The 25103-nt window shown below is 41.3% G+C and overlaps 1 protein-coding gene across 5 annotated transcripts in view; it reads left to right on the plus strand.

Moving 5' to 3' along the window:
* Positions 1-25103, plus strand: part of SGCZ (sarcoglycan zeta) — a 4310842-nt gene that overhangs the window by 1542536 nt on the left and 2743203 nt on the right. For all 5 annotated transcript variants that reach the window (XM_069200738.1, XM_069200719.1, XM_069200747.1 and 2 more), the window contains one exon: positions 6618-6731. The gene's annotated coding sequence lies outside the window, so the exon portion shown is untranslated. The remainder of the gene's footprint in view (positions 1-6617; positions 6732-25103) is intronic.

The following is a 25103-nucleotide window of genomic DNA, read 5'->3' on the forward strand; positions in this document are numbered from 1 at the left end:
TCCCATAGGATAACATTGGGGTTATCTTATTACACTTTGTAAGTGTTTTTCATAATATGGAGGAAATAAGTTTGTCATGTTTGGTGTCTCTGAACTCACAATTTAAAATCACACCTTAAGGTGAAGTGGGATTTTAAATGCAGTTCTGAAAATGCCACTTTTAGAAAGTAGGCATTTTCTCACTTTAGCCATCTGATGTCTGCTGCCTGTCACCAATTCAGATCTAAAGTTGAGTGCCAGCTGGGCTTGGGCAGTCTCTCTAGACAGCCACACTCAAAGGAAGCCTAGGTGTGACTGATGATCCATCCACAGCCTGATGGACCATCCTGGGAAGGATGAGAGGGTGGAGGCTGACACACATAAATGGACAGTGGCCTGCCCCACACAAAGGGCTGCATACCCCCATAGTAGGTCTGAGGGAGAGCGGGAAGGGAGGACCTCTGTGCACTTCAAAGACCTTTGTTTGAAGTATCCCCACTTCAAAGGCACAACTGGATATAATTGATGGTCTTTTGAAACCACCACTAACTAAGCACACTTCTGGACCTGTGGATACACTGCCAGGATGAAGGACTGCTGTGCTGATACAAGGACTTCCATTCTGCTGAGCTGCTACTCTGCTGGACTCCTGCCTTGCTGAGTTGACTTGCTGCCCTCTTGACTGGGGAAGGAGAACTGGACCTACAACCTCCATATTGAACCCTGAATCCCAGAGTGACTCCAAGGACTAGTCTGCTGGCCTCCTGTTCTGAGCCTCAGGGACATTACAGGCTCCCCAGAATTCCTGGTTCTGTCTATAACAAGCTCCTGATCCCAAGGAGGTGCCTGTCAGCTCTTGGGCCCTTAAAAATGTGTTTTGGCTCCTGAAATAAAGATTTTGAGCTCATAGATACCGAGAACAGGCCCGCTTGCAAAGGGACAGCGCCGCCTGCCCAAAAAATCAGCACGAGTTTGGCAAGTTCATCTTTACACACAGCAAGAATCACTAATTGTGACAGCCTGGCCACTGCCGGCCAATCTGAGATGCCCTGCTGACTCTTCATACCCACAGACCACTGCTAGCGACATTCTCCTTCTACCCAGTGAACCTTTTCCCTATGAACAGGACTCTTGACTCAATTCTTTAGAAGGTAAAACTTCAGCAGGACTATATCCAACCCACGCTCCATTGTGATCAGCCTGAACTTTTGGATTTAACCCGGTCTAGTGCCTTTTAAGCACTATATTGCATTTTAATGTTTGAAAATTCATAACTTCGGTTCTACTTATTGGATTTTCATTTTGTTCATTAACTTAAGATCAATAGTTCTAACCTTGTGTGGATAATGTTTAGAGTGGGGTTTTCACTTTTTTTTTGTTTGAAGCGTTGCACAAATATTTTACACATTGCCTCCTACATCAAGCCTCATTGCTCTGTGCCAAGGTACCAGAGGGTGAGCAAAGTTTAACTGTGCCACTGGAATCAAGCTAGCCTGGCTGAAGAAGGGTGATACCCTGAAACCGGTCCCAGGATGCTTGTTTCTGGTCCAGGGAGGACCTGGCCTGGCAATTCAGGCTGGACTGTTCCCATGGGGAACAGGGTCAAGACTGATTTGCATATGGCTGGGTCCGAACTGGGGTGGCATGGTGAGCAAAAGAACGATGGATTAAACCCAGATCTGTGACTGGGGGTGAGTGTTTGCATTGTCAACACTCCGTCCATCATCCTTTTGCATTACTAATGTTGCCCTAAGTGGGAAGGGTATGCCCAGACGTGGGTCCCTTGCTCACTGTGCCATTGGAATCAAGCTAGCCTGGCTGAAGAAGGGTGATATCCTGAAACTGGTCTCAGGATGCTTGTTTCCAGTCGAGGGAGGACCTGGCCTGGCAATTAGGGCTGGACTGTTCCCATGGGGTACAGGGTCAAGACTGATTTGATTATGGCTGGGTCCGAACTGGGGTGGCATGGTGAGTAAAAGAACGATGGATTAAACCCAGATCTGTGACTGGGGGTGAGTGTTTGCATTGTCAACACTCCGTCCATCATCCTTTTGTATTACTAATGTTGCCCTATGTGGGAAGGGTATGCCCAGACGTGGGTCCCTTGCTCACTGTGCCACTGGAATCAAGCTAGCCTGGCTGAAGAAGGGTGATACCCTGAAACCGGTCCCAGGATGCTTGTTTCCGGTCCAGGGAGGACCTGGCCTGGCAATTCCGGCTGGACTGTTCCCATGGGGAACAGGGTCAAGACTGATTTGCATATGGCTGGGTCCGAACTGGGGTGGCATGGTGAGCAAAAGAACGATGGATTAAACCCAGATCTGTGACTGGGGGTGAGTGTTTGCATTGTCAACACTCCGTCCATCATCCTTTTGTATTACTAATGTTACCCTAAGTGGGAAGGGTATGCCCAGACGTGGGTCCCTTGCTCACTGTGCCACTGGAATCAAGCTAGTCTGGCTGAAGAAGGGTGATACCCTGAAACTGGTCCCAGGATGTTTGTTTCCGGTCCAGGGAGAACCTGGCCTGGCAATTCGGGCTGGACTGTTCCCATGGGGAACAGGGTCAAGACTGATTTGCATATGGCTGGGTCCGAACTGGGGTGGCATGGTGAGCAAAAAAACAATGGATTAAACCCAGATCTGTGACTTGGGGGTGAGTGTTTGCATTGTCAACACTCCGTCCATCATCCTTTTGTATTACTTGTGTTTGTGACTTACACTGACTAGGATGGTGGTTCCTGCTTGAGCAGGGGGCATACCTCTAACAATCAGAAAGCCATTTTCTAACATGTGCCATATACGCACAATAAACATTTTGCCAGAATGATGTTATTATAAATCACAATTATTGATTTATTTTGTATTGATCTTCAGAATACTATATTTCATAAAGGTTGCCCAGAAGAATAAATGATGTCTGTGGGACTGAGGAGAAAAAGGGGATAATCCATACATCCATATAGTGTACAAACTACATCAAGTCAAGTCAATATAGTTTAGTTGGCTCAAAAACAGCCATAAAAGATGCATGAAATGTATAAAAACATACAGTAAGATACAAAATGCATTCAAAATAGCATCATAGTAAATAAATGCAATCCAACCGAAGTTCAATGGTCAATAAAGTGCATTTGACTTAGCAGCATAAAGGATAAATGCAATCCTTCCAAGGATCGTCAACCTATCTTACATTCATCAAATTTCTTGATCTAATTAAATGGTGGATAAAGCTAACATGAAACACATACCAATGTTGAGGAAAGATATTTTATAAAGAATAAAGCTATCCTGTGATATCTGAAATTATGTATACGCAATAAAGGTAATAAAAATTGTTTCTTCATCACCTTATAAAAGAAAGTATAAAATGTATTGTTTACTGAACTGACAGATTATTAAAAGGACAAATTAATCTTCTAAAGTTCCTTTTCCAGTAAGGTTACTACAACAAGGGCAATTTGAAGTTTAAACCATGTAAATAGAAACCTATGATACACATTATTACAGATCTGATGCACAGGTAAATCAAGTCAGTTGTTATAATTAGGATAAAGGCACAAACAGCTGGTTGTTTGCCTCGAACAAAATCCTGGGTTCGTCACGTTTCCCGGAAATAGTTTCAATATTTTCTTGGAACAAAGGTCGCCTAAATCAGGTCATGTGTAAACATATCATTGTTTACACATTACCTGATTTTACACCTTCCTTTACATATCTGTACCATGGAATACGATCCCATGGTCCTGTGATTTCACAATTAAGTGATGTTTCTTGTTTACTCTAGACATCTAACCACAGAGCTAGGGAGCAAAGCCTACTCATCCATAAGTGACACCAAACTCAGAGACAAAGATAAGAGGTAAATGTGGATTTGGACAGATATAAGGCCATCGTGAGAAGGCATTCTCGAGCAGTTGTAACTCTTCACCACCCCTGTAACTTGTGATATAGGTACATTTGCTTTATAAATATCTATAATTTCTGTAAGAAGCTTTGAACCCAACTTACTTGAAAATCTAAAAACAGCTTCCCATTTTAGTGCTGAATCAAAAAGAACTTCCAGATATTGAAATGTTTTAGTGTGCACACTATGGGCCTGATTTATACTTTTTGTGTGCCACATTCGCTTCATGTTTAGACGCAAAATCGGCGCAAACATACAAAATTCAATTATATTTTGCAAGTTTGTGCCGCTTTTGCGTCAAAAAATTATGCAAATGCTGCGCTAAAAAAGTATAAATCAGGCCCTTTGTGACTTGGTTTCAGTGGAACGGGGGCCGCAAACCATCACAAATAATGTAGTAACATTAGACCTTATTGGATTTTACATAAAATGTGCAATTTAATCTAAGAGTACTTGTAGTCCATTAGCTGTATGTGCCATCATGACTGCATCATCAGCATACAGGAGTATGTGCTGCAGGTGTGAACCTATCTGAGACATGTCCGTGCCCTTGGGCATTAGAAACTCTTACAATTTATTAACATATACGTTAAACAAGAAGAGAGCTAAGACATACTCCTGTCACACTCCCCTGTCGATTTTAAATAAGTGCCTTTGCCACCTGCACCATATCACACACAAGCAGTTGTGCCAATGTGTATCTGCCCCAGAAAAAAGACAATCGTGGATCTACCCCTATAGTCATATTTTTTGCCAAAGTTTGAAATGATTCACATATTCAAATGCACTTGTCAATTCCATGAATGAAACCAAGTACAAACTGAGGCACTTCTCAATGGTGATAAAGCCTCTGCAGAAGTCAAATTGCACAACCCGATCAGCCCAATTTTCAACTTTTGCCTATAACACCCTACTTTTCACCTTCACGATAGAGTCTAACAAAGAAATAGGTCTGTAACAAACAGGGTTTGCATTGTCGCCTTTCTTAAAAATTGGAACTATTACTAACTTTGACCAGGATTTTGGTGGTAAGCTTGCTGCAGCAGCCCTGAGAACATTTGTGACTATCGTGGTCTTCAAATCAATGATGTTTTTATTAAGATTTACTGGCACTCTGTGTGATCCGAGGTCTTTCCTTTTAGAGTTTTCTTTTGGACTTCCTATTTTAACCACCTCCACATTAAATTCAACTAAGACATCAGACCTGACCAAATGATTTCTTGTTGAATTGGCAGGAAAGTGGGTCAATGGTGCCTTAAGTTCTCTACCTGTTTTTCCACTGTGGCAACAATAGTTCGACTATGGAACATGAAATCCCTAAACACCCGTACATTAATTGCCTTCTAATTTAATGCAAATGCTCAAATGATTATTTACTCATGCCCTACAATATGTATGCATTGTCACACGGTGTTTATGTAACTTATTGCTCATAGTATTGTGCATGCTTTATACACTATATAGTTGATTAATAATATATGTTTTTCACGTGGTGACTGTGCTATTTAGGGCTGCACGTTAGTAATTTAGATTTATTTCTGAACATATTTTTACTTGGTGAAACAGGTGAAATAATTGAATATAAAGTTCAAAGGCAGACATGAAGCAATTCCTGTCTGTGTGGTGAAAGTTGTTCTTTCTATGGGGTTGATTAGTGTGCTCATACTTCATAGAAAGTTACATTTTTAAGTGTTTTTAAGTGTTTAAGATTCCTTGCAACATATCACATGCCGACCTCTGGGGTTGCCTAGAGTGGTATAGAATGATACTGTTCCATATATATGGAGCGATAGCCAATATCCCCAAATCGTTGTGAGTTCTGAATGCCAGTGTTCACATCCCATTGAAATTCTATCATATAGCTCTCAAACACCTTTGATGTATCGAAGGAAAATTACCTCCCTTTCTTATTAATTCAATGAAAAGAACGTTACATTATTGAAATGGACAAATCAACATGTCTCTGGTATAGGGAGGTTTCACACACAACTCATGCCATTTTCATGGTGTATCATTAGTGGGCGAAGGGAGTGCTACATTATGCTAGTAAAAAGATATGAAAGAATATTGATTATAACAAGATGTATATCCATCGAACGGGTACCCTAACATTTTGACCTCAACAGACCTAGATACTTGTCTAAATCTTTATTTGTATATTTATAAATATTCCTTCTTTGCTTCTATTGGTGAATAGATTACTTACCCAAAGTTTCACTCTTTTTTTATTGCTCCTTGCAACCAGGTATTCTTCTAACCTCAATGTCAGAAACAATGCATTGTGTGTCTATTTCCAAAAACATCTAATAGGTTCTGTTTTTGTCTATAATGGCTTTCATGCACGTAAGCAAAATAGTAAGACATTTTGAACATAACACGTTTGCATCCTGTAGATATTCTGTCTTGATAGACTGGAAGATAGAGATCTTTATTTTTGAGACAAATGTTTTCTTTTTCGCACAGTTTGCATCCGACCCTAGGAATTCAACCTAAAGGCTTCTGTTCCTGAGCACTAAATATTATTTTTGTGTGACCTTGTTCTTAGCTCACTGATATTTGTATTCTGACATTTGTTTCAATTTCCTACTGTTAACTATGGGGAGCTTGCTGCTACCTGTCTCAGTTACTAATTGTGTTTTTAAACTTGAACGAAGGGCATTTATATTACAAAAATAGGATGCAAGAAAACTTTAGTAAATTACTAATGACTTTTCCCAATCTCATCTCTTTAGCGTGGCAGTTGAAGGTCATGATCTGATGCAGATGTTTCTTGAGGATTAACCTGAATGAAGTTGGAGGAAAGTTGAAGAAACGAAGACAAAGTTATCCTGAGTCAACTCTCTGAGGTAGAAAGACATCTGTTTCACAGCAGCTGCCACAGTTTTGTTCTGCTCAATTTTAGCTTTACATGCCAAGAATAATTTGTGCTTCAATTCTTCTATCTCAAACTATGCAAACACATACAATAAATGAAGTAACTGCCCCTAGAGAGGCTCCAGCTGTTTTATAGTGCTTGTTTGCTAGATTATATGTAGAATTATAGACAGGTAAATGTGAGTTACGGAAGTGTTTTTCACTGAGGAATTCCAAGTGAAATCAAATAGAGAATGGGAGCGAAGCTAGAGATGAAAAATATCTCGGTGAATCACACTTATTCATCTATAATGTTATTCTACAGGTGGCCCCCAAAATCACCTGCCTCTGCTCTTACAGGCTATTCCGAGGCAAAGGAGTAACGGGGAGCCATACACCAAACATGGCCTCCACTCCCTGTCCAAATGTGAAAAAATACCTTACCTGGCATCCTCAACCAACCCCCTCAAACTCACATGCCTTCCTCCCCCCTTCAGCTGTGCTTTCTGCTTTCAGTGAGAGCAGACAAGCAGTGCCTTGATGGTAGGCTCTCAGTCAGCCCTGTCAGCTTGACCTGGGGGCAGTGGCATAATAAAACTTGAGGGGGCCCACCTGTAAAGCACATGGAGTGGTCCCCCTCTGACATCACTCAGGAGCTTCAAGGCCAGGGTACTGTGCTGAGGGGGTCACATGGAGCTCGCCCCCACCCCCACACCGCCGGGGCTGCAGGGGCTTTTGTTACACCATTGCATGGGAGGTTTTTATGATTTAGCAACAGTGTGTAATGAGTTTTGTTATCAACTGTTGCTATGTCATAATGCTGAATTACCAGATTTAGAATCTGATGTATAATATAGAGGCCTCCCATGGAACCTCTTCATGACAGAAGGACAGACTTCATTTATAATGCCTATTGGTGTGCCACATACACTTTTCAATGAGACGAATGAAAGTAAAAGGGACTAACACAATTTCAGTACCTTTATGTTGCCAAAGAAAACCGAAATAAACCCACAATCCGATGATTCAACATAACTTTATCAGGAAATGAAACCATTTTCATCTTTAAATAATTTTCTTAAAGTTATGTTAATGATTATTTATTACAATGCCTTCAGAAATTGTACTTACGTGTACTGCATTATAAAAGTGTGGGTGTGCATGATATTAATAATTACTGTTATCTTCTGCATACCTGTCTTCACACAAAGTAGCTATTCTTTGAAAAGACAGCATAGTTCTTCATATGCATGTGCTATGTGTCGTGAAATAGTAACTGTGATTCAGTTTCACTTGTGAACAATCATGTAAGAAGGACCAAAAGGGAAAGATGTGATTTTAATGAGCACAAAGACAAAGATAACATTAAGCTGTGGCTTCCTCAAGAAGGAGTATCTGTACATGTGGACATAGGACACCGAAGGACAATTAGTGCCTCGTGTAAAAATAGTGATAGAAAATCCCCATCTGCAGACATGTGTTGGATGACCAATGAGGACCAAAGGCATTTACATTGGAAAAAGGAAACTACTTTGATTCAAAAATTGAGAAATAGTAAAAACATGTGAGGTTAGATTGGAAGACACAGCATTCCCTGCATTCTGAAGAAGTAGAACTGTGGTATGCATTCTCAGGGAGAGGAACAATGAGTCCGCTTTACCCCTTCGTGTAGTCTCTAGACGAAGAACGTAAAATTAATGTGGTGGGTGACACTTAACCTTTGAAAAGTAAGCAAGAATATTCCAGAAGCTACTCTAACAGTCCTAGAAGTAATATGCTTTATAATAGGATGGCCTCTGGTAAGCCGTGCTTCGTAACACAAAAAAGCTAAAGCCTGAAAGGTGTGGAATCTTTATCTGTGCAAGTCCTGATGGTAAGACTCATTAGTCAAAGTCCTGATTACAAGGCCAGACTTGTGAAAGCTCATAAAAGTTTCAGGCTACGAGTTTTACAAAGGAGTGCTAGTGTGTTGTTAAGACTTGAAATGCTTGACATTCTTACGTTAGAATGCAGGACGGGTGCAAAGGAGGTTGGAGATAGAAGGAAGGCTTGAGAGAAGAAAATGGAGGCACAACAGAGAGTGCTTGAAGAGTTGTACAAAACTGAGATGGAATGCTGGGAGAGCCTCTGTTCAAATAGTGAAGTTAACACCAGACAGGGAGAGACAGGCTGAGAAGCACTCATAAAGTATTAGATCAAAATCAAATCTGGACATTTGTCCAAACACTATGATAAAATTGTAATATGGCACTGTCTTTTGGGGTGTCAAACTACTTGCCAATGATCCCCATCATAATTTACCCCCTGTGAAATCACTCCAGCAAGTCCCTATTCAGTGCAATATTATAAACAGAAGCATGTGTGCTCAATTCAGATGCTCAAGGATTCCTATTGGAGCAAGACCTAAAGGAGGGTAGTAGCAATGTTCTTTTATGGTAGCTCCACCTTAGAGAAGGTGGGCCTGAATTCAGCCAACTGCAGCAACACAACATAACCTGGTGCCATGTTCAGTCAACAATGAGAAGGGCTGCCACTATCACATACAGGAAAGGAAAGGCATTACATGCCTATAATGACCACACATATTAAATCCACACCATCTATAGCAAAGGTAAAATGAGAAAGTTTTCAGTAGCCACAGTAAGATAATCTATTACGTAACTGATGGAGTAGATACAGCCACAGAGAATAAAGAACCACCTGAAGTCACAAGGCGTGTAGACACAGTAACTGTATTCTTGGTGATCAGGCATAAAACGAAAAAACTGCAGGGAAAAGGCATTTACCACAGGTAAAAGGACATAAATACCTCATCATATTCTTGATTTTAATATTATGTGACACCACAAGCATCTGTATCACAGGTGCCAAGACTTTTCAGCGTTCTAGGCAAAACAGAATTTTGGTAGTTTAGGCATCCACATACTGAAAAACTTTGACGGTAACCAGTAATTTAGGTTACATTAATTAAGGTTACCATGAAGGGACAATGTAAGGGTGTTTGCTACCTGACCTCACCTTCTGGAAGAACATGTCCTGCTCCTATCATAAAAAATATGGCATGCACTCACTACACATTCTAAATGCCAAACTACTTGCTTGTAAACAGTCTAGAACGCACCCTGGGACTAGACGTGTACTCAACTGTATTTAATGGACAGCAGGGCAGGCAGTTGATACATCCTTTTAAAAGGCAATTAAAAGAATAAGCAATGAAGCCTTGTTTTACCTTTGCCTTAGATTCATAACATATAATGGGGCTTGCCAAATTATGCACTTCTGGCCATCAACAGCACAAGTAGAAATATTTGTAATCTGACTGATTGGTGTAAGAAATAAACATTTAAAAGTTTACTTATAATCTCACCAACATGTCTTCTTCAGTAAAGTCACACATTATTAAACACACACGTATCATCTAACTTCTATAACTTTAGATGCATTTAGACCATTTCAGATGAATTTGCATTGCCAGGATGTAGAATTCTCTACTAAAACAATGATTTAGTGAGGGATGTGACTTTTGAGATTTCTGAAGCGTGTAAATGTAAGAAGAAGAGTTGCAGATTGAGATTTTTTTCACAATACATTATACATGGGAAGGTATAATTACTTTTCAAAATGGTATGAATCATTGAAATGTTTGTTGTTTTACAATTGCAATGTGGGATGCCAAATGTTTTGAAACACCTTTCCCTGTTTGTGTAATTTTCAAAGTAATATTTTCAGTGTTTCTAAAGTTCAAAATTTCTTTAAAAAGTTGTTCAATTAATCACACATAAATATTTATCAAATCATTTTTCAAATTAATTATTTTAAAAATCCAGGTTGCACATGTAAATATTCAAAACATTTTGAAATGTACAAAAATGGCATATTGCATTGCTCATATATGTATATTTTAAATAATTCTTATTATGAATTAGATTGATTTGATCTTGTAATCTAAATAGAAATTATTGGACTGCTTTTAGGTGTTCGAAAAATGAAAGTAGTTGTAGAAATATTACTACTTTTGCCGGAGCCTAATGTTATCTTCAAGCCTTATAACATGTTTTGTTATCAAAATCATGGCAGAACATTACAAATAGTTGTTAAATCATCACGCATTGTAGGAAAGAAGAACCTTGTTCTACTTATCAAAACCATTAGTAATACGATTTTTCTCTTACATGTTGTTCTATGGTTCAAATAGTATTACTTTTTAATGAGCAATATGTATGAAGATGTAAATATGTAAATATGGCATATTTTTGTGTTCATTGACTTTATGGGATGTTTCCAAACAAATCAACAATAAGTAACTTCATTTTGTCCATAATAGAACACACATCTTGGCCAAATGTTGTATTGTGTGCTACTTAAATATATGTTGTAAGCATCAATATTGAATAAGAAGAATCACATTTTCTAGCTTCCATTTTGACAGCGTTTTATCATTTATATGTCAGGTCTTGTCATTTATCATGATCTGCTCTATCAGCTGACGACTCTGATTATTCATATCAATTTTCGTTCTTTATTTTTCATTTCAAATTAAGCAAGACACTTTCATAAATGCTAACCAGTACTGTCTTGAGATTGTTAAAAAATAAGATATAAAGAACTCATCAGCAATATCATTTAATGTGTGAGTGACATAACTAGATGATTGACAACTTATGAATGTATAACTGTGTAACAAAGACATCTGTGCCTTACTCCATGCCTTATATTGAAGTGTATTGTCATTCTTAAATATCCAGAATATTTCAGCTCTGTTAAATTTGGTTATATAAAGGACATAATTAATGCTGTGTTCTAAAAATTAGGAGTTTCAGCATCTAAAATATTAAATATTATCTCCCTTATTGAAGATCTATTGAATTGGGTAACCTTCAGATCTCCATTTAAAATGTTCTTTATCAGCAAAAGCATATGCTTCTGTGACTATAGCAAGCGTTCATGCAACTATGTAACACTCTCATGGAAGGTAAACTATTCTCAGAATGTGAAGAGGAACTGAAATGTGTTTTTTGAGGTATGAGTTGAAGAGGGAGTGTGTGTATTTACTAGAGTCAAGAAGATGCCTTCTTAGAAGGAGCCCAGTGGCAGAAATAGTGAAGGGAAAAGTATTTCACTTTAATGGTTGGTGTGTCTTCGGTTTGTTAATGAATTATTGGAGATGGGAAAACGTCCTGTCCAATCCAATGCTAACAGCGAGTGACAGTTAGCACTAGGCTATGATGAAGAGATTAAGGACCTTATTATGACCCAAAAGACCACTGATGTGACCGCCAAAGCTGCTGCAGCCAGTGCTAGTGGTTTGCTGACCACCATATTTGAAGTCATTGGAGGACTTCCACCTGACTCTGAAGGGGTGGTTGCATCGCAGCTAGACTCCACCCACCAGATTACGACCCATAATACCGCTTGGCAGAGTCTTGCTGGCGTGGTGGTGCTGGCAGTGGACACCTGCCAGGACACATCCCCTGCCGGATAACCAGCTCACCGTAAAAGGTAAGGTGATCTTCTGAAATGGGGGTAGGGGTTGGGAAGTGTTGGGTGCATGTGTGTGGTGGATGCGTGTATGTGTGTGAATGGGGGTGTATGTGTGCGTGTATGTGTGCGAATGGGGTGTATGAGTGCGTGTTTGTGAGCGGGTGAGTGGGGTTTCTGTGTGCCAGTGTGCAGATGAGAGGGTGCGTATGTGTGAGTGCAGGTGTGCAAATGGATGTGTACTGTTGGGATAGTGTCTGTGTCTGCATGTCTGAGTGTGTGAGTGCATGAGTACGAGTATGCAGAGGGGGGTGTAGTATGAGTGTGAGTATGCAGAGGGGAGGGGGATGTAGTATGAGTGCCAGTATGTGGAGGGGGATTGTGAATGCGTGCTTGTATGCGACTGGATGGGAATATTTGTGTGCATGTGTGCGTATGAATGTTAGTGTTTGTGTGCACATTTGCATGGGTATGCCTGAGTGCGAGTCAATGTGTAAATGCATGTTTGAGTGTGCGTTTTTGAGTGAGTGTCTCAGAGTAAATGGGGGTCTATGTAGCAAGTGCGTTGGTGCGTGTCGTGAGTGCAAGAGTGTGGACGTGTGGGTGCATGTGTGTGGACATATGGGGTGTATGTGCCGGCTACAGGAATGGGGATTCCTGTCACTGGGTGTGTTTCCGCCAGGGTTTTCATGGCGGGGTGACGGCCACGGCAAGCCTGGCAGTCTGCAGGCTTGTAATCCGGCCAGCAGGCTGAGGCCAGCCACTGGGTTGGAGGTGCTCACTGCCGGCTGCGTCAGTGCGACCACGCAGGCGGGCCAGGCAGCATTGTGGAGGTTTCTCTACTGCCAAACCCCACAACTTGTAATGTGGTGGTCGTTAACGCCGGTGTCCGTGGCGGTAAGCCCACCCCAGCGAGGATGGCGGTCTGATGATCGCCAGCATTGTAATGAGGGCCTCAGTGTATTGTCTATAATATTAAGTAAATTCTGCAAAGTATTAAGTTTCTTAGAAGTGTATTGTTGGGGGATGACTTGACAAGATGGCAATTAGCTCAGATATATCTTCATTACAATTTTTGTTGGGTTGATTGTCCCTATAGATCAAGATGTACATGACTTATTCCAAAGACAAAATAGTAAAAGTATGATGAAAAAGAGATCCACGTTCCAGGTTTTATTGTGCATTATTTGCCACACATGCTATGGTGAGATTAACAAAAGACTTAGGAATGCCCAATAAAATTTTCAAAGCATTTGAATCTGTATCATAGTGATGATCAGGTCTCAATCTTGTCTTAGGAACTCTTTATTAAATACAGGTAATTTCTGTATTTGATATGCAAGCTTCAGAATTATGAATAGGTTTCACAATATATGCATCTAGTACCTGGCTGTATTTTCTGGTAGTCCCCTTGCTTCTGACGTTCTATGATAAAAGGGGACTATTATGTCTCTCATCCAAAAATAACTGATTTTAACAGATGAGTAGTATCGAGAAAAGTGTTAAGATGTAAGCAGGTAATTAACCATGACAAGTATAGTTAAAAAAAACAGTAACTCTTGGCACAGCATGATAAAAAATATTTTTTGATAAGCAATATGGATTCCATTTTGGTACATTGACGTTAATCCATTTTTCATTTCCTGGTAAGAATATGGTGGCAAAAACATTTTGTCATTGTACTTTCAGATACACTATTTGTCCTTTCTTAGTCTCTTGACACCGAAATTACAGTTCCTTTTTGCCATATAACTCAATGATACTCATTTAATGGATGACATGAAGAAACATTCCAACCAACAGAGCTTTATCAACATGTGTAATTGGGACACGTCATTTTGCATAAAATGATTTCAGTGACAAAATGTACTATGAAATTATAAAATTACTATTTTATTTTTTAATAGAAATCGACAGTGAGATGTATATGAGATATAAGGTGAAGAGGCATGATTAGCATGGAGGTGCAAATTGGTTGTGCATTCTGCATTCAGAAATCTATGATGAGATATGTGAATTTTGCAATGCAGCCTAATTACTTTCAAATTTGTACGTATTTTTTTACTTAATTAGGATTTTTTTTATTGCACTGACCTACTCCCGAGGGCCAATCAGACTTTCTGAAGGCCATGAGAGTACATTCTGAGATATGCGGGTAAGAGATGCAGAGAGAGATGTTCACATAATTAATGAGGGAGAACATTGTGAAGAAGTGAGAATGCCCAAACACGTTCCAGGTTTTTCGTAATGGGGTGACTTTATGTATGAACAATGGCCTCCAGGCACTGGCTAATACAGTGAACATTAAGGTGAATATTGGCTTTGATGTGCTCTTTCTAAATGTGTCTTTGCAAATTGAGGATAATGTGAAATATAATAAATTGATTTAGCTGGAGCGTGGCATTGAATATAATAATCCGCCCATTGCTTCACCTTTGCCGCACGCTGTTCTTCAAAACCGAAATGACAGCACTCCCTTGTAGAAGCACACCTGGGCACAATGAATGGATTCCATCAATCCTCTGAAAGCTACATTAGTTACAAATAGCTCCACCTGTGCATTTTACAGTCAGTTATTAGGACACTCTCTCGCTAGCATTTAGAAATACTTACTCCCGGTGCAAACTGCAGCACACTCCAAAATGTATAAAACAATGGCTTTGAAAAGTCGGGGAAACGGCTTTGAGTCACTGGCGCCAAATATGTAATTCTGTCCAAAAGCACATGTATAAGGTGCAAACTAAAGTGCTATATGACCTTACGTTTTCCCTTACATCTAGGGAAAATGTAAAAACATTTCTGCTGACATGACCCTTGATATGTTCATAATTGAACACTGTTGTGCGGTTCGTTGTAGGCACGTACGATCTGAGATAGTATAGTGCTAGTAGAGGAAATAGATTTGTGTCAGAAGACTTGCATTGGTACAGTCGGTACCAGGGGCGTGGCTACCAATGGTGTAGAAGGTGATGACGCAGAAAAAGAAGGTCTGACATATATTCATGTATACCGTGTAATCGATATATAATGAAGTGTGATTTTAATTAAAGAAATAATGTACGAGGGAAATTGTGCCCTCGGGGTAGTTTGCCATCATTATAAACGAACTCTATTAATCACGAAGTATTAAAATTGTACTAATCCGTCATAATCGCAAATGTATGCCATGATTTCTTGTTTGAAAACTGTTTTGCTTAGCTTAAATTTAGTACAGGCTTTGGCCTAGTTGCTTGGTTTCAAATTCTAACTGCGTGATTTTTTTCCTTGAACTAATGAAATATATATTCTTGCTTAAAGTTGTATTTTTCCAGTAGAAACTGGCTGGTACACTTATCTCCAAGGTTTTGTGCTAGGATGGTTACATCCCCTTTGATACAAGGTCAGTCTCTGCAGGTGCGGACAATGAAGGTACAGATAGTAAAATAATTGACAAACCATGATACAATTTGTGTTCCAAGGCTCCAAGGACAGTGTATGCATAAATGGGCGCTAGTAAAAGACAATTTTTGATTGGACAATTTGAAGCCAACCTATGAACACTCCAATGGAAGACCCTACAGAATTTGGAATGTTTCTTACTTAAACCCACCGGACAAAGAGAAGTCAGCCATTTTCCTCGATGCCAGTTTGAAGCCTGACACCAGACTCCATTTTGGACGACACCCTGATGCCCTCTTCTCTATCTGAGAGACAGAGACTTAAAGAATTCTCACCCTAGAGACTTTAACTTTGATTTGCCCCCGTCTTGCCCATGCAGTAACTTTGCCCTATTCTCCTTGCCGTTGCAAGGAAGCTTGCCCTTAACTTTGCCCCTTTGAAACTTGCCCCATACTGATCAACCGGTACCTGAAGGACGAAGACTTTTCTTGAATGCTGATTGTACTTGGTAAATATGAAAGGATAAATATATTATGCATTGTGTTTTTCCTTTAGGTACCAACTGCTAATTTTGATAGAGTCCTAGCTAGAAGTTTTCCAAATTTGTGTTGACTAAATTTGTTTTGCATGAAGTCCCACATGCCAATGCTAATTAGAGGTTAGTCGAGGTATTCATTCAATGTATCATGAAGAATTGAAATCTTGTTATGCTGACCGAATGTATGCAATTAGTCAAATACAGTTAGTCACATTGGTGATTTGCATTGCTATAACAGAGTGTATCATCATTCAGATTTTGCGTAGATTGCGTTTCTTCCGCCGTTATGGACAGCTAGTAATGTTCATATACATATATCAATTGGTTTTGAGACATATATATATCGTGCTAGCTTTGTTAATATAGGGAAATAAATTCACTAACTTTTAATAAACTGGTGTGGTTATTCATGACTGAAAGGTCATGGTGCGCCGTAATACCAACTGTTATTGATTTCTGATGTGTTATATTGATCTATTAATTGAGTACTGATTACCGATTACAACAGTTATTGATTATTGATCTGAGTGACTCGACTATTGAGGATGAGGAGAGCCCGACTCGGTTAAAAGATTCACCGACCTCCAACGTGTCCAGGTACAGGTAATTTACAAGGGCTGGACGCGTTACCAGTAGATGGTAGCAGAGGATGGTTTAGCCCTTTGGGACCCCATCCGAACAATAGACAGAGTCAGGTTAGAATTTTCTTTGATAAAACAAGTTGGAGAGATGATGATGCCCTAAGTCCCCGATGACTTTCCCGGGATCTCGGAGCTTGCGAATGAGGAACATGGAGGTATGAGAATGGTCTCAGCGTTTCTAGTGACGGTATGAGTGAAGTTAGGGTTTCGCGCTTGCACAGCTTATCGCCGCAGATTAATTGAGAAGTTTGTGAGGATTTAAGGGGTTAAAAGATATTAGAGGAGTGTTCCTCCAAAGGTGTGACAGTAGGGAAGTCGTCGAACTCCATGTGTGTGTAGCGCTTTGAGCAGAAAAAAAAATTGTCCACGTGGTTGTTGATGTTGAGACGGGCCCTGCGAGGTCAAGAGACTCCGGAGTATGTTGAAAAGTGTATGTGACACTTGTTTGATGTTGTGATCTGGTCGGTTTAATAGGTTGATCGGGCGTGGTCAACAAGTTGGTATGAATGTTGCAGAGTGAAAGAAAACTTCGACTTTGAGATTTGACGAATTCTAAAGTACACTAGAATAGTTCATTGATCAGTTGAGAGTAAAGTTTGCGGGTCAAATTTTGCTTGCGAAAGTGGGAAAACGAGAAATATGGAATAACTGCCGAGGCTAGTGAAAAATCCCTAAGGTTTCTGAAGCGATCGAATTACCTTTCCTGTAGTAGACCGACAGATCTGTTTTATTCTTTTGGTTAAGTGCTCGCGTTATAGTGCAGAAATTAGTTTGTGAGTGAAGCCGAATGAAAAGAGGACAAGCCGCGGGACTTTGTCAGCCGCAGTGTGTGAGTGTGACGTCACTAGGAGCCGCGCTGGGATAGGTCGGTTGGTGAGAAGGGTCGCGCACGGATTGGACGCAGTCCGTGAAGCGCAATTGGAAGGGAAAGGCAAGCAAAGAGTATTCCGGGAATTAAAGTCACTTATTGATTACATATTTTAGAAAAACAGAAGACGGAAAGATGAAATTTTTCAAAGCATTCAAGAGTGCCATGAGGGGAGACGTTTATATTAAAGCAAATGTAGGAGAAGAAACACCGCCTGAGGGTACACCAGCTTACATCGTCATTGAAGAAAAGGGTGTAGCGCCATGTCTATGGTTAAAACAATGGTGCAAATTAACAGAGAAACATGGAAGTGTAGCGTTCCCTATCCACGGGTCGTTTAATTTGAGGGTTTTAGAAAATCTGAGATTTGCGCTATACGACATGAAAGTACCTCCAAGGCCAGCACAGTTTGAGGCATTAGCAATTTGGGAGCTAATAGCTAGAAACCAACAACAAAAGAAATTTGAGACAAGAATAAGAAAAGTAGAAAAGACACTAGCGGATGCTAGATGGGACAGCACACAAAAGGTTTGGAGATCAGACGTATTGCAGGGAATTCAATTGTTTCCAGCGATTGCCGAGGAAGCAGAGACGGAAGGAAGGAAAGCCACCTGTAAGACAAACAGGAGTCAGTCCAGAGAGGGAGAGAGCAATAGAAACTCGAAAAGGGGAGACGAGTCAGATGATGAGGAGTTCATTATACAATTGCTGAATGATCGCCCACCACCATACGTGGAAAGCGAAAAAGGCTCAAGCATTAGTACTGCCCCTCCTGAACCAATACAGGGTAATGTAACACCAAATTTGAGAATATCTCAGAGGCCGAGCAGCTCTGACATGCCTTTCTCACCACGAATACCACGGATTCAGAGAATGTACCCAGACGTGCCAACATTGAAACCTGCTGATAACTATCAGCCACAGGTTCAAAGGCACTGTTGCGATGAGCATAATGTGGGAATGATTTCCGATTCAATGGCGCAGGGAGGACAAAACTATCAGAGACCGACATTGATTCAAGCTGAATCAACACAGTTCTCGATGCCCCAAAAGCAGACACAAGAAGTGCGAGTAGTAGAAAGCCAGTTAGGTATGCCAGCAATGATGAACCACAATGTGGGGATTAACATGCCACAGAATTCGGGGAACAGACAGAATCCAGATGCAATATCTCTACCTATCACTGTAGGTCCACCAGTACCACTGTACATACAGGCAAATTCAAGCACCAGCGACCAAGGGTTAATGATACAAAATGGGACAGGGAGAAGATGTATAGAAACCACTCCAGAGACAACTCCGATAGCGGCACTGCCAAATGGATCTGGGTCCTTGTCGGAATTTAGTACGATTCCAATTTGCGCTCCGTCAACCGTCGTAAGGTCACATCCACCACTATTAGTACCGTTAACCTCACAGACTGAAACATTACAGAAACCGTCAATGTCAGTTGACGTAACTGCTACATTGATGGGACTGAACCCGCAACAGTTAACACAATGGTTCAACAGCCTGAACTCCCCCCAGAGTACATCAAGCGGGAAGGGAGAAGAATACCTGAATAAAATACGGTTGGGCATGGAGGCAGATGAACTGGTAGAGGGAACAATGGGTTTGAACAGATTAGAATCATACACAGAGGAAGAACTAAGATACATGTGCCCTAGGATTACAAGAGAAGTGAGCAACATACATGAGAAGTTACAAGAAATTGCAGACAGAAATGAGATCGATATAGGTAAGACTAAACACCTGAGCAGAAGTTACAGGTTAGATTTTGAGACAAAAGATTTTGAACACATGAGATCCGCAGGGATGAAAACACACCTTAAAGAGATACTGCAGAGTACACAGGTCTGGAGATGTTTAGACAAGTGGGAAAGCAGGTGGGTTAAGAAAAAGGCCAAAAAGAAAGAAAATACTTCAGAACGAAGTGAGAAAAAACAACAGGATGACGATCTGATAACCATGTTACCAATGAGGGAGACAGCAGGGGGAAAACTTGTGCATGTACCATGCACAGGTGCGATATTCAATCCTTTACGGATTACTTTCCCAAATTAAGAGAGAAGCCGATTGAATGGTATCAACAAACGGATAGATTTGTGAAACTCGCGAAGTGTCTCTGGGAAGACCTGAATACCTTATTTGAAATCGTGGTTCCGGCTGATTTGTGGGAAGATTGTAAAAGGGCTGTAGGTTGGCCGACGAGTGAACCGGAGAGAGATAGGGACACAGGTGCGCCATCACCTACGGTAATGAGTTTGTACCACAAGGTGATCGAGCACTTGAAAACCAAGGTTGCGTCGAAAAATGTGGATTGGCAAAGGATTGACAGGACCGCTCAAGAGGTTAAAGAATCTATACACGTGTATTATGAGAGGTTGTTGAAAGCGTTTAAAAATTACAGTGGCACGGAAACGATTGAGCCAAAAGACATGCTCCATTTTGTGTTCAGGTTTGTGGAAGGGCTGAGACCCGAAATTAGCCAGATGATTAAATCGCACTTGATGTGTTGGCAGTCAAAGTCGATCGATGAAGTGTTGAATTATGTAAAATACTGCAGTGATGAGATTGAGACGAAGCAGAAAAGATTGAAAGAAAAGGTGATGGTGATGCAGCTCAGAGCAGCTCAGACAGGTTTACAAGGTTTGCAAGGTTTTCAACAACAGATGCCGCAGCAGCAGCAACAGGGAAATGCTATGTTTCAGCCGCAGATGAGAGGCAGAGGCCGAGGAGGGTTTGTGAATAATGGTCCTGATTTGAATACCGTTATGACTCCAAATGGTATACAGGCAATGAAGAAGGTGATGCCATGTCACACGTGCGGAATGGTCGGGCATTGGAAACGGGGGTGCCCAATGATGGTGCAGGAAGGTGTAGGTCAGCAAAACAATGATGTCAATGCATTTCAGACTATGAGAGGACCGAAACTGAGAGGTCCGAACCCAAATTTTCAAAACAATATGAACCAGATGCAGGGTTTACAACCCATGCAACCGCAACAAGTGCAAATGCCTCGTGTGCAAATGACACAATTGCAGCCAATACAACAGCAGTTTCCTATGGTACCTAATCAGCAAAGGCAAATACCCTTAGCACCAATGAATCAGCAGCAAGCAATGCTTCCTCAACAGGTCACAGGTCAGGGAATGAGTCAAAATGACACAGTACACCAATTCCCACTACACAGCGAGAATGGAATAAACGATGCATGGGAGAATGAAAGTTCAGATGAGGAGGGAAATTGTGTGCTTGCAGCATCTTTGGAAGTTGATCAAAAGGGTCCGTATGTGGAGGGAAGAGTTATGGGTCATCGCGTTTCATTTTTGGTAGACACAGGAGCTACACGTTCCACTGTAAGAAGCATTGAAGTACCAAATTTGCCACTTTCAGGGAGAACAGTTCAAGTAGTGGGAGTAGCAAATAGATACCTGACGAACCCAATCACAGATCCAGTACAAGTCAGAATTGGTAACTATCAAGGGACACATAATTTTGTGGTATGTGACTCAAGCCCGATATCACTGTTAGGGAGAGACCTATTGTGTAAATTGGGATGTTCGATTATGTGTTCAAATGATGGAATTAAAATTCAGACGAGCAGTGATGGGGAAGAAGAGGACAGTGTAGAAGGGGACGAAGTAGAAACTGTCGATGAAGAATATCCCCTGATTACCCTTTACCCAATGATTACTGAAGCAGATATTCCTGCTGAGTTACAAGAAACAGTCGGAAAAGAAGTGTGGGATATGACAGGAAAAGAGGTGGGATTGGTGAAAGGAGTGGAACCAGTGAAAGTGACTGTAAAACCCAATGTAACCTTTCCCCAGACCCCACAGTACCATATGGCACAAGACACCCTCATGAAAGTCGCCCAACTCATTGACGAGTTTGTAAAACAGGGAGTACTGAAAGAAGTGTTAAGCAGTCCATGTAATTCACCAATCATGGGACTAATAAAGCCAAATGGAAAGGTCCGAATTGTGCAGGACTTGAGGAAAATAAATGACATAATAATTAAATGCTGCCCTGTAGTACCAAATCCAGCTGTGATAATGTTTCAAGTCCCTTGCGATGCCGAGTGGTTCTCAGTCATCGACTTGTCACAAGCATTCTTTTCGGTGCCTCTTCACGAGGACAGCCAATTTCTCTTTTGTTTCAAATTCTTAGACAGAGTCTACAGTTGGTGTCGAATTCCTCAAGGGTTTTCGGAGTCACCGTCAATTTTCAATCAGATTCTAAAGAAAGATTTGGAAGCGTTGGAATTGCCATTCGAGTCAACCCTAGTACAGTACATTGACGACTTACTGATTGCATCCAAGACAGAAAGTGACTGCACAGCCGACACCATTGCCCTATTGAACCATTTGGGAAGGAATGGACACAAGGTGTCTCCTTCAAAATTACAGTTCTGTCAGAAGAAAGTGAAATATTTGGGTCACCAAATAGAGAAAGGGTCACGAAAAATTATGAAGGAAAGAATAACAAGTGTACTTCAAATGAGTCCTCCAAAGACGAGGAGGGAGGTGAGGAAGTTTTTGGGAATGGTGAGTTACTGTCGCCAATGGATTCCCAACTTCTCAACCCTAGCAAAACCTTTACTGAAACTGACCCAGAAGGATGCATTGGATGAAATTGAACTGAAAGGAGAAGAGATGGATGCTTTTATTGAATTGAAAGAATGCATGTGCAGGGCTCCAGCTTTAGGTATGCCTGACTACACAAAGCCTTTCACATTGTTTTGTCATGAACGTGATGCATGTTCCTTGTCTGTCTTGACCCAAGCCCATGGTGGCGTAAACAGACCAGTAGCGTATTTTTCAGCTACTTTGGATCCGGTCGCAGCAGCACTGCCAGGGTGCTTGCGCGCCGTAGCCGCAGTTGGTATCAGCCTCACTCAGAGTGAAGGAATAGTGATGGGACACCCTTTAACAGTCATGGTCCCTCACTCAGTTGAGATACTTTTGACACGTTCCCGAACACAGCACATGACTGGTGCTAGACTTACAAGGTACGAAACAATAATTCTGGGATCACCTAATGTGCAGCTGAAAAGGTGCACTACGTTGAATCCCGCAACCTTGTTTCCCAGTGAAAATGCTGAAATTGAGAACGCTGAAGACATCGAGCACGACTGTCTTCAGGTGACTGAATTTTGCACCAAACCAAGACCTGATATCAAAGATACCCGATTGGAAGAAAATGATCAAATTATTTTTGTCGATGGTTCATGTTTAAGAGATGCACTGGGTGTATTGAAAGCAGGGTACGCTGTATGCACAGTAACAGGTGTTTTGGAAGCATCTTGGCTTCAAGGAGTTTACTCTGCACAAGTAGCAGAATTGGTAGCCCTTACTAGAGCTTGCCAACTCTCTGCATTGATGAAAGTTACCATTTACACTGACAGCCAGTACGGGTTTGGAATAGTGCATGATTTCAGACAATTGTGGTCACAGAGAGGTTTCATGACCTCTTCAGGGTCGCCAGTGAAAAATGGTGAAAGAATAAAAGAATTGCTACATGCCATCCAACTACCAGGAGAAGTAGCAGTGGTAAAATGCAGTGCACACTCGAAGGGACAAGATTATGTTTCTCTGGGAAATGGATATGCGGATCAAGTCGCAAGGTTTTGCGCATTGAACTGTATATTGCTTAGGGATGAATGGAATTTGATAAGTGAACCAGAACTCGAACCAAGCGAAATATTTGCTCTAAAGGTGATAGATACGATGGACGAATTGAAATCCTTACAGAATGATGTCAGTGAGGATGAGAAACTCTCGTGGACCAAATCACAATGTGTAAAGAGACTAGATGAATTATGGGTTTCAAGTGAAGGGAAATTCGTTCTTCCAAATAGCCTTTTGACACAGATAGCCAGATTTTACCATGGACAAGCTCATCTTGGGAGGGATGCCATGATTAGGTTGTTTAAAACTGATTGGTTTAACCCCAAATTCCGTCAAGTTGCTGAAGCAGTTTGCCACTGTTGCGTCATTTGCCAACAGATGAACGTGGGGAAGGGAACCGTAGTAAATTTGAGCCACATTGGAAGGGCAGGGGGTCCCTTCAGCAGGATGCAAATGGACTTCATTGAGATGCCTGTGCATGGAGGCTTGAAGTATGTGTTGGTGGTTGTGTGCATTTTTAGTCACTGGATTGAAGCATACCCTACACGCAGAAATGACAGTCTCACAGTTGCAAAACTACTCTTGAGAGAGTTAATACCACGTTTCGAATTCCCGATCTCTTTAGAATCAGATAGGGGAAGTCACTTCAATAATTAAGTAATAAAATTGCTTTGTGCAGCACTGAACATTGAGCAAAAGCTGCATTGTAGCTACCGCCCTGAAGCATCCGGTTTAGTGGAGCAAATGAATGGCACATTGAAATCAAGAATGGCGAAAATATGCGCATCAACAAACTTGAAATGGCCTGACGCATTGCCTTTGGTACTAATGTCAATGAGAAACACCCCTGACAGAAAGACTGGACTGTCCCCACACGAGATTCTCATGGGCAGAGCTATGAGACTTCCAGCAGTTCCTGCAAATGCGCTTTTGAATATTACAGATGATATGGTGTTAGACTACTGCAAAGGTCTAGCTGATGTGGTTCGATCTTTCTCTCACCAGGTGGAGGCAACCACCTTGCTACCGATCCAAGGTACAGGACACGCCCTGAAAGCAGGTGACTGGGTCGTGATAAAGAAGCAAGTGAGGAAGTCGTGTTTGGAACCCCGTTGGAAAGGACCTTTCCAAGTGATTTTGACGACTACCACCGCTGTGAAGTGTGCGGGAGTTCCCAACTGGATTCACGCCAGTCACACAAAGAGGGTGTTGTGTCCCACAGATGAGGAAGTTGAAGCGCTGAAGTTACCAGTACCTGATAACAAAGTACCGAGCGCTGAGGCAGAGCAAAACAGAACTAGAAGCGAACAGGCAGAAATAGAGGAGGGAGAAATATTCTCTGAGGACGAAGCAACTGATTCACTTGTGGAAGACCAAGGAGGAGCATCAGACAGCGACGAAGCAGCTGAAGGTAACAAAGAGCCTGAAGCAGCTGAAAGTGACAAAGAGCCTGAAGAAAGTAACGGTGACAAAGGGCTCGAAAGTGGTGAAGAAGCAGGAGAGCCTGATCAGAGGAGGGCTTTCCCAGAAGCAGACGATACAGAAAAAGAAAAGGAAAACCTGATTGACTCCCCAGAAGGAGGGGACAAGGCAGAACAGAACTGAACTGCTCAAACTCCTTCAGAAGAGATTGCAGGTCCATCAAGTGGACACAGTGCAAAAAAAAGACTAGGCATATCGCCAGTAAAACTAAGAACTAGAGAAACGTTGAACGACAGTGAAGGGCCAAGAGTGAAAGAGAAAAGGAAGGAAGTGTCTGTTGTAGTACCAACACCAAGTGAAGAAAAGGACTTGGCCAAAGAGGAAAGTACCAGTGAGAAAGAATCAAA

The sequence above is a fragment of the Pleurodeles waltl genome, chromosome 1_2 (assembly GCF_031143425.1).
Source record: "Pleurodeles waltl isolate 20211129_DDA chromosome 1_2, aPleWal1.hap1.20221129, whole genome shotgun sequence".
NCBI classification, from domain to species: Eukaryota; Metazoa; Chordata; class Amphibia; order Caudata; family Salamandridae; genus Pleurodeles; species Pleurodeles waltl.